Source organism: Cervus canadensis, chromosome 16, assembly GCF_019320065.1.
Source record: "Cervus canadensis isolate Bull #8, Minnesota chromosome 16, ASM1932006v1, whole genome shotgun sequence".
NCBI classification, from domain to species: Eukaryota; Metazoa; Chordata; class Mammalia; order Artiodactyla; family Cervidae; genus Cervus; species Cervus canadensis.
The window spans coordinates 5,165,623-5,183,391 of NC_057401.1; the positions used below are offsets into that span (position 1 = coordinate 5,165,623).

General features: G+C 48.6%; 1 pseudogene; it reads left to right on the plus strand.

Annotated features, from left to right (window-relative positions):
- Nucleotides 1-383: 383 nt before the first annotated feature.
- LOC122454184 lies at nucleotides 384-1,521 on the plus strand (annotated as a pseudogene).
- The last annotated feature ends 16,248 nt before the right edge of the window (nucleotides 1,522-17,769 follow it).

Here is a 17,769-nt window from a genome sequence, read left to right on the forward strand (position 1 = left end):
TCAGTCTAAACTAGCCCATCTTATATCTTCTTTACGGCACTGTACTACTCTCAGGAATTGCCTTGTTTATTCTCGAACATATTCTATGTTTGTCATCTGACTGCCTCCCAAACAATACACTCACCTCGTTGCCCTCCATCACGGAAGTGTTCAGAATATTGTCTGGGACACAGCACCTTAGCTACTTAAAAAGTGAATGGAGAGGGTGTGGACCACAGTGGGGCCACAGCCCGCCTGGCCTCTGCCGCCTCCGGTGGACCCCAGGGGCTCGCCCGAGGGGGTGTCCCGCCCAAGCGCGAGCTCTGCTGTGACCTGCATCCCGCGTCCTTGGCCGCGGGCCGGGCCCGAGGCCGGCTACGAATTCTCTGCGCTCGGAGCCGGGGCCCCCGCCGCCCGCCGCCGGACTCGGACGCAGGGCTGGTTGAGCCAGACCTGTGACCTGTCCCTGGCCTTCTAGTGGCGCCTCCTTAGGTGGGAACTTCCGTCTTCCTGCTTACAGAGGAGCCCTCCCCACCAGCCAGCCCCTTCCCCGCCTGCCGGCCCCAGGATGGGCGAATTCAGGGAGAAGTCGACAACTACCTGCAGCACTATCTGTCTCAAGCACCTGCTCTTCACTTGCAACTGCTTCTTCTGGCTGGCTGGACTGGCCGGCAGGGCCGTGGGCACCTGGACGCTGGCCCTCAGGCGTGACGGCATCAGCCGGCTGGCCTGGAGCACCTGCCTGGCCACAGCCTGCATCCTGGTGGTGGCGGGCCCTGTCGTCATGGTGACGGATTTTGGGCTGCTCTGCAGTCTTCAAGGAACAGAGGAACCTGCTACGTCTGTACTGTGTCCTTCTCCTTATCAACTTTCTGCTGGAGATCATTGCAGGAGTCCTAGCCTATGTCTACTATCAGCAGCTGAATGCAGGGCTCAAGGAGAACCTGAAGGACACCATGGAAAAGGGGTACCCGCAGCCGGGCCACAGAGGCGTGAGCAGCGCTGTGGACGGCTTGCAGCAGGAGTTCTACTGTTGTGGCAGCAACAGCTTGCAGGACTGGCAGGACAGGGAGTGGATCCGCCTGGGCCAGGCAGGTGGACCTGCGGTCCCCGACAGCTGCTGCAAGACCAGCCCCCAACATCTACAGAGTGGAGGGCGGCTGCATCACCAAGCTGGAGACCCTCCTCCAGGAGCACCTGAGGGTCAGCGGGGCCGTGGGCCTGGGCACCGCCTGTGTGTGGGTGTTCAGCGTGCCCTTCACGAGCTGCTGGTATAGGAGCCTGAAGCTGAGCGCTGTTGCCCGTGTCCTCGGGAGCCAGCCCTCTGTGTGCGCCGCAGCTCCTCGTGATGCGGTGACTATTGAGGCTCCTGACAGAAGGCTGCTGCGGTCCAGAACGCGGCTCTGCCCCCTCCCCTGCCGGGAAGACTGCGTTCTGGTGCCTGGGGCCCCCACTGTGCCATCACCGGGACCTCTGGGGACCCCCAGACCCCACAGGCAGCTTCAAGTGCCTTTAGCTGCACACCAAAGTCCCAAGGCCTAAAGGCCAGCCCCACCTATCTGCTGGGGTGGGGATTAACAGGGGTCCCCCCTCCCACCGCTGTCTTCTTTGGGCTGAAGTCATGGCCTTGGGTTGCTCCCAGGCCTGTGCGATTTGGGCAGAAATGGACTGGCACAGGGGGCGCCGAGCAGCAGGTGAGGAGGCCCCAAGTGCCTCCCCCCAGACCCCTCGGGTATTGGGGCCTCCTCCTTAACTGGGGAGCAGCTCCCTGGGCAAGCCTCTGCCGCTCCCCCTGCTGCCCTCCCACTGTGCTGACCACCATCTGCAGCCCTGTGTTCCCTAGTTCTTTGTTGTCACCCCTCCCCCAGAGGCAGGCATCCCTCGGGTTATAGTCACTGCTGTACTCCATGCCTAGGACTGCTCCTGCTACTTGATAGGTGCTCAATAAACGTCTGTGGAATTAAAAAAAAAAAAGGAATGGATTTTATTAATGTACTTTCAAGCTGAGAGCATACTATATTAATGGTTTGCAACTGGATGTTTTCACTTAATATGGTGTGACCACAATGACTTTTCCCAGGTGGCTCAGTGGTAAGGAATCCTCCCGCCAAACAGAAGACCTGGGTTTGATCCCTGGATTGGGAAGATCCCCTGGAGAAGGAATGGAAACACACTCCAGTATTCTTGCCTGGGAAATCCCATATGGGCAGACAGAGGAGCCTGGCAGGCTGCAGTCCATAGGGTTGTAAAAGAGTAGGACACGACTTAGCAACTAAACAATGACTTTTAATGGTAGTGTGGTAGTGCGTTGAATGAATATATCATCATTTTCAACTAAGTCCCTGCTATTGACTAGTTGGGACATTTCTTTCTTATTTGATTTATTTTATTGAAGTATAATTGATTTACAATGTTGTGTTAATTTCTGCTGTATAGCAAAATGATTCAGTTAGACAATCATATACATTCTTTTTCATATCCTTTTCCATTATGGTTTATCACAGGATATTGAATTTAGTACCCTGTAGGACCTTATTGTTCATCCATCTTATATATAACAGTTTGCATTTGCTAATCCCAAACTCCCAATCCACCCCTCCCCCACTCCCCTTCCCCCTTTGCCAACCACAGATCTGTTTTCTTTTTTGGGGTTGGAGGGGAGACATTTCTGATACTTGTATTTGCAAGTGATACTATAGCAACCATCCTTGTATGCACAGAGTTTTGCATCCCTCCATAACTATTTCCCTAGGATTAATTTCTAGCACTAAAAATTGTGGCATCAAAGGGGGAATCATATTTATCCTCTTGATATACATTGCCAGACTGGCTTGAAGAACAGTTGTATCATCTCTGAGTTTGCTTTGATGACCCTTAGCATTTGGCCTTCTTAGTGGAATCCTCTGAACACAAAGGAAGTGTCACGATCTCCTTACTTAAGGTTGAGGTCACTCAACAAGACAGGTGATGTCTACTGCCTACAGAAACCTCCTTCATTTTCAACCACAGGTACACTTTCAGGCACTGCTGACAGGGCCAGCACGTGATTTGTAGGGATCCTCTAAGCAGTGATGCTTTAAGACTAGATGTCGCTTCGGCTGGGCTTGAGGAGTTTATCATTCTGGAAACTGATGACAGCCTGCCCCAGTCAGATTCTGTCCCAACTGGATATTCCTCCTTTTGTGTCTAAAACAGGCCCTGGGCTCAGCCAGCTGGCCTGTCGCTGAAGCCTGCCCACACCTGACCAAGTCTTGTGTGCCTTTGCTCACCTGCTTCTCTATACTCTCTTCCATCTGCTTCCCCACAGTCTAGGGCTACTCTCCACCCCCACCTTCTTGGAAGCCCCTCAGGAAGCCCCCTCCAGCCCAAAACTGCTGTCAGTCACTCTGATGACCAACCTCTCCTCTGACATTTCATCTCACTGTGCTGTGTAGACACCTCTGTGCCTGGCTAAGTTGAAATCTCCAACTGAGTGTTTGCCTCCCTCTGGGAACTGGTCCATGGTAGGGATAGTCAGGCCTGGGACTGAGACTTGACTCTGCTTTCTACTAGCTCTGTGCCTTTGGACAATGTGCCTTTGAATCCTTCTGAGCCTCAGTTTTCCCATCTGTAAAGTGGGATTATAATAGTACCTATCTGAAAGAGTTGCTCTGAGAATCCAATCTGCATAACGTGCTTCACAGAGTGCCTGACCATGAAACAATTGCTGAAAACAATGAGCAAATAGGAGCTCATCTTCATTTGGTCTCTACCTCCACAGAGGCTGAACCAGTGATATGCATAAGGTTAAAGGAAGCATTTGTGGATGGAATGAACATATATAAGCCTTTACTGTGTTTGTAATTAGCCTTACTAAACAGCATCCAGCGGGACCAGAACCAGCCATCTCAGGATCTAGGGGCAAAACAAGGAAAAAGGAATCTTGTCTTTAGCTGACTTCTCAGTGAGACCTGGATCCAATGTTTCCCGTCTCCACATTATCTGATTTAATCCCCGCATCAACCCTGAAGGGAGACATTTATATGTCTCTCTGACAACAAAACCTACCCTTTTGGGACCATCTACTGTGTTCTAGACCTAGGCAAGACAGTTTTTAAAACTGTGATTTCATTGAAACCCTCACACTATTTTAGTGAGGTGAGGATAGTTATTCCTGAAGATGAAATGGGGTCAGAAAATTTAAGTATACCACCCAAGGGTAGTAAGAGAAGAGAATGAGACTATATTTGAAAAAAAAAAAAAAAGAACCAATACCCCACCTTACCCTTCAAAAAAGCTAGAAGCTTTCACTAACCACCTGACTTTTTGACATTCTCACAGAACAGAGCTCTGCATTCCGTTGGCGTTTAAGCGAAAGGGGACTCCAGTTGCGTGGTGATCTTGGCCCTTCTAACAAATGCTTCAAAGGGAGCGGTTTCTATTTCCGGTGGCCATTCGTGATCTCCAGGGAGGCTGCTCCCCACCTCCTCCTCTGCCATCATGATGTTCTTGTTTTTCTCCGGGCCCTATGACTCAGCACACAGCTCCAGATGGCTTCCTGCATTTCCAGCCTCGTTGGCCGGGGTGCCCAGGTCCTGGTACAGTAAATTAAAACCGAAAATAAGTTACAGCTAAGAACGGAAACAGTCTCTTCCCTGCCCTCTAATATGAAGACCGCAGGGTCCACGACTCATGCTGGTTAGTCCCTCTATGGCCTTCGAGTACATTGTTCATCCCTTCTAGCCCCGAGACACCCACATTCCACCCCAGTGCATCCTTGATGCCTTAAAGATGACACCCAGGGGTGAACCCAGGGGCCAGTTTCCGCCAACACCTTGGTTGATTGACCTTAGGCAATTTTCTTTGTGAGCCTCAACGATCAGACAGGGACACTGATATTGCTTGCCTCTGAGGATTGTGGGGTTAGAGTTGCCAGATAAAATACAGAGCATCCAGTGCTATAGACTAAATCCTTATATCTCACCAGAACTCATTTGCTAAATCCTAATGCCCTACGTGATGGTATTAGGAGTTATATAGGTCACAAGATCAGCAGCTTCATGAATGTCATGAGTCCTGATACAAGAGACCCCAGGGAGCTCCCTCATCCTTTCTACCATACAAGGACACAGGGAGAAGACAGCCGTTTGTGAATCAGAGAAAGGGCTCTCACCAGACGCCAAATCTGCTTGTGCCTTGATGTGGGACTTCTTAGCTTCCAGAACAATGAGAAATAAATGTGTGTTTTTTAAGCCACCTGGTCTGTGATATTTTGTTGTAGTAGCACTAAATGCACTAAGACACTGAATTAAAATCAAACTTCAAACAGACAAAGATTTTTTTAAGTATAAGTATGTGCCAAATATTGCATTCAGATTTAACTGGGTAATTTGTAACTTCATTTACTAAATTTAGTAAGTCTGTGTAGAGTGAGGTGACAAATGTGGAAGTTCTCTGTCGCCTAGCAAGAGCTGTGTACTTAACAAAGTCTTCACCGTGAGGCATGTGTGTATCAACCCCTGGGCCGCCAGCTTGGTCTGGAGCATAGAACAGATAGATAGTTTCACCATCAGGTGATGGAGAATTGTACCACCTCAGCCTGTGAATTGGGAAACCTGGATCTTGTTTGTCAATTGCCTGCAGTAAAGTAGTGCTCAAAATTCTCCAAGCCAGGCTTCAGCAATACGTCAACTGTGAACTTCCAGGTGTTCAAGCTGGTTTTAGAAAAGGCAGAGGAACCAGAGATCATATTTCCAACATCCACTGGATCATTAAAAAAGCAAGAGAGTTCCAGAAAAACATCTATTTCTGCTTTATTGACTACCCCAAAGCCTATGACTGTATGGATCACAACAAACTGTGGAAAATTCTGATATGGGAATACCAGACCACCTGACATGCCTCTTGAGAAATCTGTATGCAGGTTGGGAAGCAACAGTTAGAACTGGACATGGACCAACAGATTGATTCCAAATAGGAAAAGGAGTACGTCAAGGCTGTATATTGTCACCCTGCTTATTTAACTAATATGCAGAGTACATCATGTGAAACGCTGGGCTGGATGAAGCACAAGCTGGAATCAAGATTGCCAGGAGAAATATCAATAACTTCAGATATGCAGATGATACCACCCTTATGGCAGAAAGTGAAGAAGAACTAAAGAGCCTCTTGATGAAAGTGAAAGAGGAGAGTGAAAAAGTTGGCTTAAAGCTCAACATTCAGAAAACTAAGGTCATGGCACCCGGTCCCATCAGTTCATGGCAAATAGATGGGGAAACAGTAGAAACAGTGGCTGACTTTATATTTTTGGGCTCCAAAATCACTGCAGATGGTGATTGCGGCCATGAAATGAAAAGATGCTTACTCTTTGAAAGGAAAGTTGTGACCGAACTAGACAGCATATTAAAAAGCAGAGACATCACTTTGCTAACAAAGGTCCATCTAGTCAAGGCTATGGTTTTTCCAGTGGTCATGTATGGATGTGAGAGTTGGACTATAAAGAAAGCTGAGCACCGAAGAATGGATGCTTTTGAACTGTGGTGTTGGAGGAGACTCTTGAGAGTCCCTTGGACTGCAAGGAGATCCACCCAGTCCATCCTAAAGATCAGTCCTGGTGTTCATTGGTAGGACTGATGTTGAAGCTGAAACTCCAATACTTGGGCCACCTCATGCGAAGAGCTGACCCATTGGAAAAGACCCTGATGCCGGGAAAGATTGAAGGCAGGAGGAGAAGGGGACAACAGAGGATGAGATGGCTGAATGGCATCACTGACTCGATGGACATGAGTTTGAGTAAACTCCGGGAGTTGGTGATAGACAGGGAGGCCTGGCATGCTGCAATTCATGGGGTCGCAAAGAGTTGGACACGACTGAGCGACTGAACTGAACTGAACTGGACAGTTCACTCTGGGTCTTCAATGATTCCATTTTGAGTTCTCCCAAATACTAGAATGAGAAACTTTGGGACAACAGGTAGCCAGAACTTTTCCTATTGCTGGTTGACATGCACACGTCTGGACCAAAATCTCCTTTTGACTATATGATTGAAGAAGAAAAAAACCCAACATGACTTATAAGTGAATTATGTAACGAAAGATAGCTTTAGCTCAAAAACACTGCTTAACATAGGAAAACAAAAGGAAACCACTAGTATACCATACAGACAACTTGTTTATTTAGGGCCTTGGGTGACTCCTACTACCAGAATTCTGAGGGAAGGAATTTGTTCTGTTTTGTTTTTAGTGCCTAGCCTAGGCAGGGTAGACTGTTTGTTTACCTGAAACCAGTCTAGCTAGTTGCATTAAAGAAAAATAAAGGTCTTAATCTGTGAGGAAGGAAGCTTTCTCAGACCAATATCCTCCCTTCCTTGTTTAGGAGATGATATTCATGAACCTAAGGATATTGTTTCTTTTGGCTTTTAGTTTCGTTTTTACTTTTTTGACTGTACCACATGACTTGTGGGATCTTAGTTCCCTGATCAGGGATCGAATCCGGCCCTTGGCAGTAAGAGTGAGGTGCCCTAATCACTGGACTGCAGGGAATTCCCAGCCCCAAGTTTTTTAGAGCAATTTTTACCACCTCTCAACAAAATCTCCCCTAAACAGTAACCAACTCAAAAGTCCAGTAACTGGGGTCCAAGACTTGGGTTCCTTGGCCTGCATTCCCCCAAGTTCCTTAAATGTCTGCCACCATGTTTTGTTTTGTTTTTTAAACAGATTTGTCATTGGTTACCAAGACGCTAGTGAATGCCCAGTACCCAGGGAGTATTTGAATGCATGACTGGCTGGCTCCACCAATCAAAGAAGAACAGGTTGACCCCAGGAACTCCTTAGCATTCAGAAAGCCATCTTGGAAGTCGCCTCTGACAAGCAATCCAAAGGGTGGCCCAAGAATGTTGGGGACTTGGGAACGGCTCACCAATTCCTGCAGCTGCATACGCGCCCCCTCCTCTCAGCGTAGCCCTTCCTTCATCTCTACCTGACCTGCCACAGTGTCAGCTTTCTACCCCGTAGTTCTCAAAGCTGCTCCTGCATCCATTCCTGTCACCTGCCCAGGCCAGCCTTCCCCATCTCTCCCAGGATTATTGCTTCCAGACTTTGCTCCTCACATCCTTCTTCCCCACTGTCGCAGAGTGATCCTTTCTAAACCAAGAGTCAGCTGCGGTCAGCTTGTCCCAAAGCTCCCATTCTATTACATTTAGGAAGCCTGACACTCTCAATAAAACGTTTCTTTGTGCAAAATGTGGGGAGACAGGGCTTACACACTCACGACCATTTCTGGTTTTGAATACCCGCTTCCACTGAATTTGCTCAGGATAGGAATTAAATACCTTGCACACATACCAGTGCCATCCAGTCATCTACCTTATCAATATAGACATGGCTTTGGCCCTTTTTCCAATTTCCCACTGCCCCAAATGCCTATCAGTCATTTTTGTGAGCATCAGACTTTTCTGAAGTTTTCTGGATGGAGAAATTTATATGTCAGCAAAGCATTGTGTCTTTAATTATGAACTTGAAGTAAATGTGTAATGCATAACTCTTCATTAAGGGAAATTAAAACATCAGAGATAAAGCTCATAGCATAGAACAAGAAGATGGAGGAACATGTTTTCTTGACATCATCCCTGAGTTCCCATCCAGCCCCAGAGTGTTTACCTCTTGAACTTCCTGTTGTGAGATACAAATAAACTCCTACACACTAGGCTACTTGTGAACCAGGTCTTTTGCTCCTTGCAGTAAATATAATTGTATCTGACGTGTTCCTCATCTGGCTCTGAAACTGCCCACTCTTAATGATTTCTAGCCTCTTACCTGTATTTATTTTCCTACCTGGCATTTCAACACTAGCTGAAGATATACTATTTCTTAATAGTTTACAAGTTTTCTGTTTTCCCACAAGAATGTTGGCTCCTGTGTGGAAGGAGTTTGTCTTGCTCCTGTATCCCTAGGGCTGAACACAGTACTGGGCATATAGCAGGTACTCCATACGTCTTTGTCAAATAAATAATAGTAGTAGTGTTAGTCACTCAGTCATGTCTGACTCTCTGTGACCCCATGGACTGTAGTCCGCCAGGCTCCTCTGTCAATGGAATTCTCCAGGCAAGAATTCCGAAGTGGTAGCCATTCCTTTCTCCAGGGGAATCTTCCCAACCAGGGATCAAACTGGAGCTTCTAAGTGGGTGAATACAAATCTGATCATGTCCCTCCCCATTTAAAGGCTAAACTCCAAACTACTCAAATAGGCAATCCAGGCCATTTCTGCCCTGGACTCTGCCTGCCCCACCTGCCTTATCCCAAATCATACTTTTTGCTGCTGCCTCTGTCTGTACCCTCTGCTAAGGCTTTGCACAGGCTGCTCACTCATGCACACACACACATTATTCAGCCCCTATTCGATGCCAGGCGCTCATTTACGTCTAGGAGAGAACTCAGTGAACCAGACAAGTAAAGTCTCTGCTGCCATGGAATTCAGCAGGCAGGACAGGTGTTGGCCAAGTAGCTACCATGTGCAGTTTTAATAAGAGGGGGGATAAGGGAATGATAAGAGCTCCTCAGTCTCTAGGCAGCAAATTTCTATTATTCTTTAAAATCCAACTTAGAGGAAGTTCCAATGTCACTTCCTCTAAGAGGACTTTTCCTTGCCTCTGGTCTGGAGCAGGTGTTTCTGGTGCCCCTTAGACACTTGCTGGACACCCCAAGCCACAGACTCAGCCCATTGTCTTTGCTGCTGCATGGTGCATTTCTCTAGCCAGCCTGTGAGCCCTGCCTTACTGATCTCTGTATTTCGCAAGGTCCAGGAGAGGGCTCAGCATGGAGGTTTTTATTGAGTTCAGCAACTGACCTGTCCCTCCTGTGGCCTGCCCCCTCCTTAGCAGCCCCCTTTCCATTGCAAAGGTTTCAGGCTATCTTGGTCTCTTGCTTCCACACTCAGCTCCCCAGGCATTTCTTCATCTTGTTTGAATTAACCCTTCCTCTCCCAAGGGAAGCTGTGGTTTGGGGAAGTACCAACTTCCTTTTGGGCTAAGCAAAGCTTAGGTAAAAGGCCAAGAAAGGTCACTCTAAACTCTAACTAATAGTGATTGCTTTTATGCTTTTTTCCCCCCTCTATTCCTCAGGCTAAAAAGCCCCTCTTCCTCTTCCTTGTCTTGCATTGTTACCCAACTATACTCTTTCCAGAATATACCAGATTTCTCCTGTCTCTGTACCTCTGCATACGCTGTTCCCCTCTGCCAGAAACACTGTTCCCCGCCACTCTTTCTTTTTTTTTTTTTTTACCCGCCACTCTTTCTTGATGAAAGCGACCACACGCTTTGAAGCCTAGCTCACATGTTACCTCTTCAGTGTGGCTCTCCCATGCCCCCTCTCCCATGCCCAAGCAAAACGAATTGTTCAAGGGTGCTCTATGCTTCCTTGGCTATCACCTCATTCTACAGCATTTTGATAGTTCGCCCATGATACTTTTATTCTCAGACAGCGAACTCCTCACCATTTGGATCAGTGACAAGTCTGTGCTCACCCCTCTTTGTCCTTCCGGTGTTCAGCCTAGGGCTGGCACCCCGCAAAAGCAAATATTAATAAATGATTGCTGCTTTGGATGGCTGAGGTCTAGGGCAGGGGGTGAGAAGGAGCAGCTATCTCTTCTGGTAACAGCACTTTGATAGGCCCAGGGATCATCTCCCCACTTTCTGCCCATGTGGTTTGGGTGAAACAAAGAACAGAACATACGACCCAAGGCAACCCAACCAGCACAACTGACCACAGCGACTGCCCAGTGCTGGTTAGGCAACCCAAGCCTGAGGAATCAGAGCATGGCAGCAAAACCGAGTACGGATCTCGGGGGAAAGAAAAATGATACGCTAAAAGTAGAGCCAGTGCCCCTAAAAAGTGTCCCTGAAGTCCAGGGTAATCGACAGTCTGACTGCTCATGGATCTGTGCTTCCAAAGGACCAAAGTGTTTCTACCCTCAAGATCTGCTACTGTTGTGGGAGAAATTAGGTCTGCCTAGAGTTAAATGATGATAACCCACTCCGGTACTCTTGCCTGGAAAATCCCAAGGACGGAGGAGCCTGGCAGGCTGCAGTCCATGGGGTCGTTAAGAGTCGGACACGACTGAAGTGACTTAGCAGCAGCAGCAGCAGAGTTAAATGAAGCAGGATGAGGCTGTGGTCAAAGAGCACACACTTTGGAGTCAGACTGTGGAAGACTGAATCTTAGCCCTGCCACTTGCTAACTGCCCCTTATCTCCGTGACCCTCGGTCTCTTCAGCAGGCCAAAGAGAGTATCAGTTTGCAGGGTTGCTATAACAAGTAGGAAGTGCATATATATAGCAGTTATTTAATTACCACTATTACTCTGTCATAGTTATTAGTTGATGGTCTGGTACAATAATCCAGGCTAGAGATGCCAAGGCCAACAAAGAGTTTTAAGCTAGAACATAGAGTGAAAACAGAAGATAGAATAAATATTATCCAGGTGGTGCTATTCGGTGTCATTTATTTGCAAATGACAAAGACCTAACTTTAAAACATGCATAAGCAAAGAGGCAAGTATTAGTCCACGTAGCTGAAAGCGAGAGGTACGTTTTGAGTTTCACAAATGACTATAAGACTGGGTGTCCCGCTTGCAGCCTCCCTTGTCCCTCTCTCAGCCTCGCTTGTCTCTGGGGTGACCTTATTCTCAGGCAACCAGCATGCATGAGTCTCTAGTTGCTCCAGAGAGCTAGCAATTCCTCTTGAAAATAAAGCATCTTTTATGCAACATGCGACTATCTTGGAACTGAGGCTCGTTGGTTATTGCGTTCACCACATTCTTATCCTGGAGCCAGTTAAGGGCAAGAGAAAATGTTCTGATTGGCTAAGCCTGGGCCAGGTGACCAGCCTTGGTGTTGAGCTGGGAGGAGAGAATCTGACTTCTTTCAGTCTGAGAGTGGTGGGGAAGGGGGTCTCCATGGAATACCAGGATCCTGTCATCCAAAGAGCAGGGTATGCTGGGGAAAAAAACCCCAGAACAACAGCTGTGCTTTACTAAAGGGGATTAGTCGGGCCCAAGGAAGGATTAGTCGTGGAAGGCCAGGGAATCAACAGGCTCAAGGCTAACCGGACGGCTTTGAGTTCAGCCCCGACTTTGGTCCTTGACTGGCCTCAGGAGCATGACTCAGCAGTCAGGCTGCCACACACAGGGTTTTGCAACCGACCTTTCCTCTCTTGCCAGCCCTGCGCTGGTGTGTCCCTGGGGCTGGACCCAGCTCCCGCCTGGAAATGCCCCTGCCTGGGCCTCTGCCAGTCCCTGGGAGAGGGAGGGTCTCTGGCCTCCTCACGCCAGCTCTCCCATTTCACCCTTCCATCCTCCTTGCCCTGGGGCAAAGTCTGGCAGTTGTTGAGAAAACAGTCAATGGCCACTTTGCCCTTTGTTTGGGAAGCACGTGGCCAGTGCTGTGTGGCCCCCCAGCCCCCAGCCAAGCAGGGGAAAAACCAGGATTGCTTTGCAAACACCCGGGCCCCCAGAGAGGAGCAGGGTCCAGTGCTTCTCAGCCTCCGGAATGATAAATGGGAATAATAATAGCTATTCTGATCAGTCCTCAGTCGGTAAATAGCAGATAAGGTCGTGCTAGGATCACACCCTTGCAGAGCCTGGGCTCCCGCCCTCAGCTGACCTTTCCTGAGCACCTACTGCCTTCCAGACTTGAGTTGTGCAGTGAGACAAAGAAAAGAAAAATATCTAGTCCCTGCCCCAAGTTGTTCACTAGTTTCTCTAGTGGGGACAGACAGGTAGCTGTCAGCCTTCAGTATAGAGTCCTTTTATGGAAGGAAGCACAGGGGGCTTGGGGAGAACAGGGGAGGCATAGAGGAGACGGCTGGGGCAACTGGGAGGGGCCAGGCCAGGGGGTTGGGGACTGAGCTGGCTCCCGAAGAAGAACTTTCCAGCCGGTTGGGGAAAAGAGGGAAAGGGCATCCCAGGGCAAGCAGCATGTGCAAAAGCAAAAGTTGCTTAGGAAGCTGTTAGTGGAGCCCAGGGCACTGGGAGGGGAGATGGAAGGAGAGGAAATTGAAGCAACAGATAGGACCACCGTTTAGATGTTCTAAATAGGGGAGGGTAGGTCTGATAGAGAACTCTGGTTTAGGTCATTTCATCAGAAACAATTAAACAGAAGCTCTGGCAGAGTAGAAGTCTCCCTTCCACAGGAAATTAACTTAGCAAAGATTTGGGGGCTCCCAGGGAAAGATACAGGGAAGCCTAACTTCCCAGGAAACCCCTTTCCAGGGTCATATCCATTGGCACATCTGGTGCCAGCTTTTATTTCCTGCATTGTCACCCCCTTAAATCAAGCTTCTTCCTGAGAAGTCACAGCATGGTAGATGATTGGACGGTATCAGTAGTCAGGAGGAGAGGCACACAACCCCTGCCCACCCCAGCTGGCCAGGTCAAGCAGCCAGGCAGATGCCCAGCCAGCAAAACCTGCACATGCTGAAGGGGCCTTTCGGATGGGTGGGGTGGGGCACCCATCTGTCCCCTCCTTTTGTCATTTCAAAATTAACTTGCTGTTTGTCTGCTCCCTCCTCCCCGAGGCCTGAGGGTCTCCCTCCCCCAGCAGGGTACACTGGAGGTCCCGAGAAGCAGTGTACCTTCCAGAGAGCAGGTTCATCCCAGATCTGGTCATAAACCATAGTCTACTTATTCCAAAAGTGACAGATCAAGTGAAGAAACTGCCAACTACAGTGTGTTTTAAGGCTTAACGTGACAGGGCTTCCTAGTGACCTGGAGTTAGGCCTAACTCTGCGGTTTTACCCCAGCATGTGGCAGCTGCCCTCCCATCCTCGGTGTTTTCTGGCTCGTGAGCGGCTTCTGGGAAGCAGCCCACACACGCCCCTCCACCCTCACTTAGCAAGTGGCACCCACTGGCCACCTAAGGGAAGACAGAATGGGTGAGATGCCTACGGAGGCCTGGGAAGTGAGTTCGGACTCTTAAGTGGGAATCCCAAAGTCCTAGAAACCCAAAGTTCCACCTGGAGGGGAGGTCTGTGGGCTCCAACTGGGCAGATTCCTCTGTTCCCGGAGACTCCTCACTTGTGGGGAAGGAAGGCCCAAGTGGGCTTCTCTGAACTGCAGGGCCCAGGGCTGAAGTCCCTTTTGTTCTAGTCAGAGGGTGCTGGACAGGGAGTCAGGAAAAAGACATCAGGTTTTTGGTTTTCTCCTTTCCAAGTGAGATTGTTCTCTCTAATTAATTACATTCTGGCTGCATCGGGTCTTAGTGCCCCATGCACACCCTTCGCTGTGGTGCACAGGCTTCTCTAGTTGCAGCGAGGGGACTCAGTAGCCCACCCCCGCCCCCGGCATGTGGGATCTTAGTTCCCCGACCAGGTATCAGACCCGCATCCCTTGTGTTGGAAGGCAGGTTCTTAACCAGTGGACCAGCAGGGAAGTCCCTCCAAGTGAGATCTTGAGTCAGGCCCAGGCTCTCCGGACCCTCGTCTGCTCAGCTGCGCGCTGACTTGGTCAGCCTGTGTTGTCTCTGAGCTTCCTTCTGGACCTCGTCCAGGGTCCTGAAGCCGCCCCGCCCTTTCTCAGGCCAGCGGGTGTCAGCCAGCAGCTTCTCCAGGCCTTCCTGCTGGAGGCCGGCACCTTCTCAGCGCTGAGCACCTGGACTCCCGAAACAGCAGGCCCAGGATTGAGAAGCAGATAAACTAACAAAAGCCTTTCCTTGATTTCATCTGTGGCCTGGGATCATAAACGCAGTCTTGCCCACACAGGTTCCTGAGTCTCCCAGGCAGGACAGCCTTCATTACCAGCCTGTTGACAGTCTGGTTCTCCCAAGCCAGGCCTATAATCAGGGTTTTTAAAGAAACTAAATGAGTTAGGCAAATTGAGAGGCCCGAGAGTTCCTGTGAGCTCTGCAGGGCTGGGGACAGTCCTGCTGAGGACAGATAAGGACCGAGGAGGAAAGGAGGGGAGGAGGTGGGGGAGGGGCACGGGAGGACGGGTGGAATCGTTATTACCAGTTAGAATTTTACCAAAACTTTCACATGCTTTTGCTCAGTGATTTAACGATTTCACAGATCTGTAAAATCCTCTCCTTTCCAATGCCTGATTTTAGGAGCTGAAAAAGAAGTGAGTTGTTCATTTTTAATTTTGTCAAGGAAACACATTAAAAAAACAAATATTCATTTAATTGTTTATTCATCTGACAAATATTTATTGAAGGGTTGACTGTGTATTTCAGGTTCTGGGATACAGCTGTGAATAAAATGGACAAAAATCCCTGTCCTCCTGGGAAAAGTCAGACAATGGACCAAACCAGGAAATAAATATTAGGTCTGGTGGTGCTAAGTACCATGGAGGAAAAACAGGTCAGGGAAGGGGACCGGGTGTACCACAGATGGGCTGTAACTTTTAATAGAGGTCAGGGAAGCTTTTCTTGAGGAGGATACATTTGAGTAAAGTTCTGAAGCTGGTGAGGGAGTGAGCCTTGTGGGTGGACAGGTGGGTGGATTAGGGATTCCAGGCAGAGGGAATGAAGAACAAAAACCCTTAGCCCTTTCAACCACAAAATAAAAAAAAAAATAAAGGAGAGACATAATCTCAGAAAAAAGGCTAAAATTCTTCTTAAGGGAAGACAACTGAAAACCTAACATGGGGATAAATATCACCATGTCACTATGTCTGTATATTCGCCTACATAATATATAGAGGGATCTATAGATATCGATATACATATGTATTGTTGATATATGTAATATATATATAATATGTATATCATATATGATATAAATATATAATATTCATTGTTATCCTTTTTCTCTATGTCTTATATGTCCCAAGTCAGTATTTGTCTACAGACTAACATATGGCAATGTACTATTTGTGCTTTCTAAGTGAGGAATTTGAGCCTTGGAGAGGGAGATGGCCTTGCCCAGGCCTTGTCGCAGCATCTGGTACCCTCAAGGCCAGCAATCCTTCTAGACCCAGGGCCTCTACTCTTCACCGTGAGCCACCCTGGGCTGCTTCGCAGCCACACCTCCTGAGCCCAGCCCCAGGACTCCACAAGTGGTGAATAAAAAAAACAGCTTGACCATCTGGTTGAACCTGAGTTTTGTTTGTTTTTCTTCCCCAAACTGTGGGCCTAGGAAGCTGGCGAGGCGGGGATGGGAGCTGGCAGGATGAAGGGTGGCCGTGCAGGGCCACAGACTTTGCTTCTATCTGAAATCAGTGGGCAGCTCCCTGGCACCGGGCCTGCTGGAGCCTTTGTGTTGGCATTTGTTCCGATCAGGAAGTCTAGCTATGCTGGCCGGGTGTGGCCTAGGAGACCGCATTGCTTCAAACCACTTCATGGCACTGAGCGTATTACAGGCCCCTGATCAGGGCCTGTCTCCATGCTGGAGACTTTGTAGGCCATCTCAGTGAAATGAATCCCCTCTACAACAGTGAAAGGGCCACCACTCATTCATACCTTCATTCTGCCAAAATTTGTGGAACACCATTTCACTCCGGAGAGTGTGGTCTGAGCCAGACATTGGGCCCTGCACTTATGTTATCATTTAAAGAAATGTGAATGAACTTGTCTAGAGAACCAGAAACAGAATCATGGACACAGAGGACAGACTTGTGTTTGCCAAGGGGGAGGGGTTGGAGAGGGATGGAGTTGGAGGTTGGGGTCAGCAGATGTGAAGCTTTTGTATATAAAATGGATAAATAACGAAGTCCTATCGTATAGCACAGGGAACTATATTCAATCTCCTATGGTAAACTATAATGGAAAAGAATATATATATATGCTCAATGGTACAAAATCCACCTGTCAGTGCAGGAGATGTGGGATCAGTCCCTGGGTCGAGAAGATACCTGGAGGAGGAAATGCCAACTAAGTCCAGTCTTCGTGCCTGGGGAATCCCATCAACAGAGGAGACTGGCAGGCTACAGTCCATGGGGTCGCAAAGGAGTAGGACACAACTTTGTGACTAAACAACAACAAAATACATACACACACACATATACGTATATGTGTATGTGTGTGTGTGTGTGTACTAAGTCGCCTCAGTCGTGTCCAACTCTGTGACCCTATGCACCATAGCCTGCAAGGCTCCTGTCTGTGGAATTCTCCAGGCAAGAATACTGGAGTGGGGCCCTCCTCCAGGGGATCTTCCCGACTCAGGGGTTGAACCCAAGTCTCTTATGTCTCCTGCATCGGTGGGTGGGTTCGTTGCTAACGCCACGTGGGAAGCCTATGTGTGTGTGTGTATCTGAATCACTTTGCTCCACAGCAGTAACTAACACAAAGTTGTATATCAACTGTACTTCAATTAAAAAATCATTTTAAAAGATAATAAAGAAGTATTAAATCAGAGCATGATGTAGGGAGAGGTTCTTTGGGGTGAACGGAGGGAGAGGTTCAGATTGGAGGAGACCTGGAGAGGTTTTGAGAGGAAGTTAAGATCAGGGTTGTGTCCTACAAAGCTGGGCCCTTGGAAAGTTTAGGTGGGAAGAGTGTCCAGGCATGGGGAATGGCCCGGGCAAAGGTTGGGCAGCCAAATCCAGAAGGGTATGTTCAAAAACCAAGAGCTGACCCTCTGGAACGGGATTCCCCTGTGTCTGTATGTGTGTGTGTTAGTCACTCAATTGTGTCTGATTTCTTTGCAACCCCATGGACTGTAGCCCACCAGGATCCTCTGTCCACGCAATTCTCCAGTGGAGAATACGGGAGTGGGTTCCATCCCTTCTCTAGGGGATCTTTCCGACCCAGGGATCGAACCCGGGTGTTCTGCATTGCAGGCAGATTCTTTACCATCTGAACCACCAGGGGAGCCCTGGGTTTCCC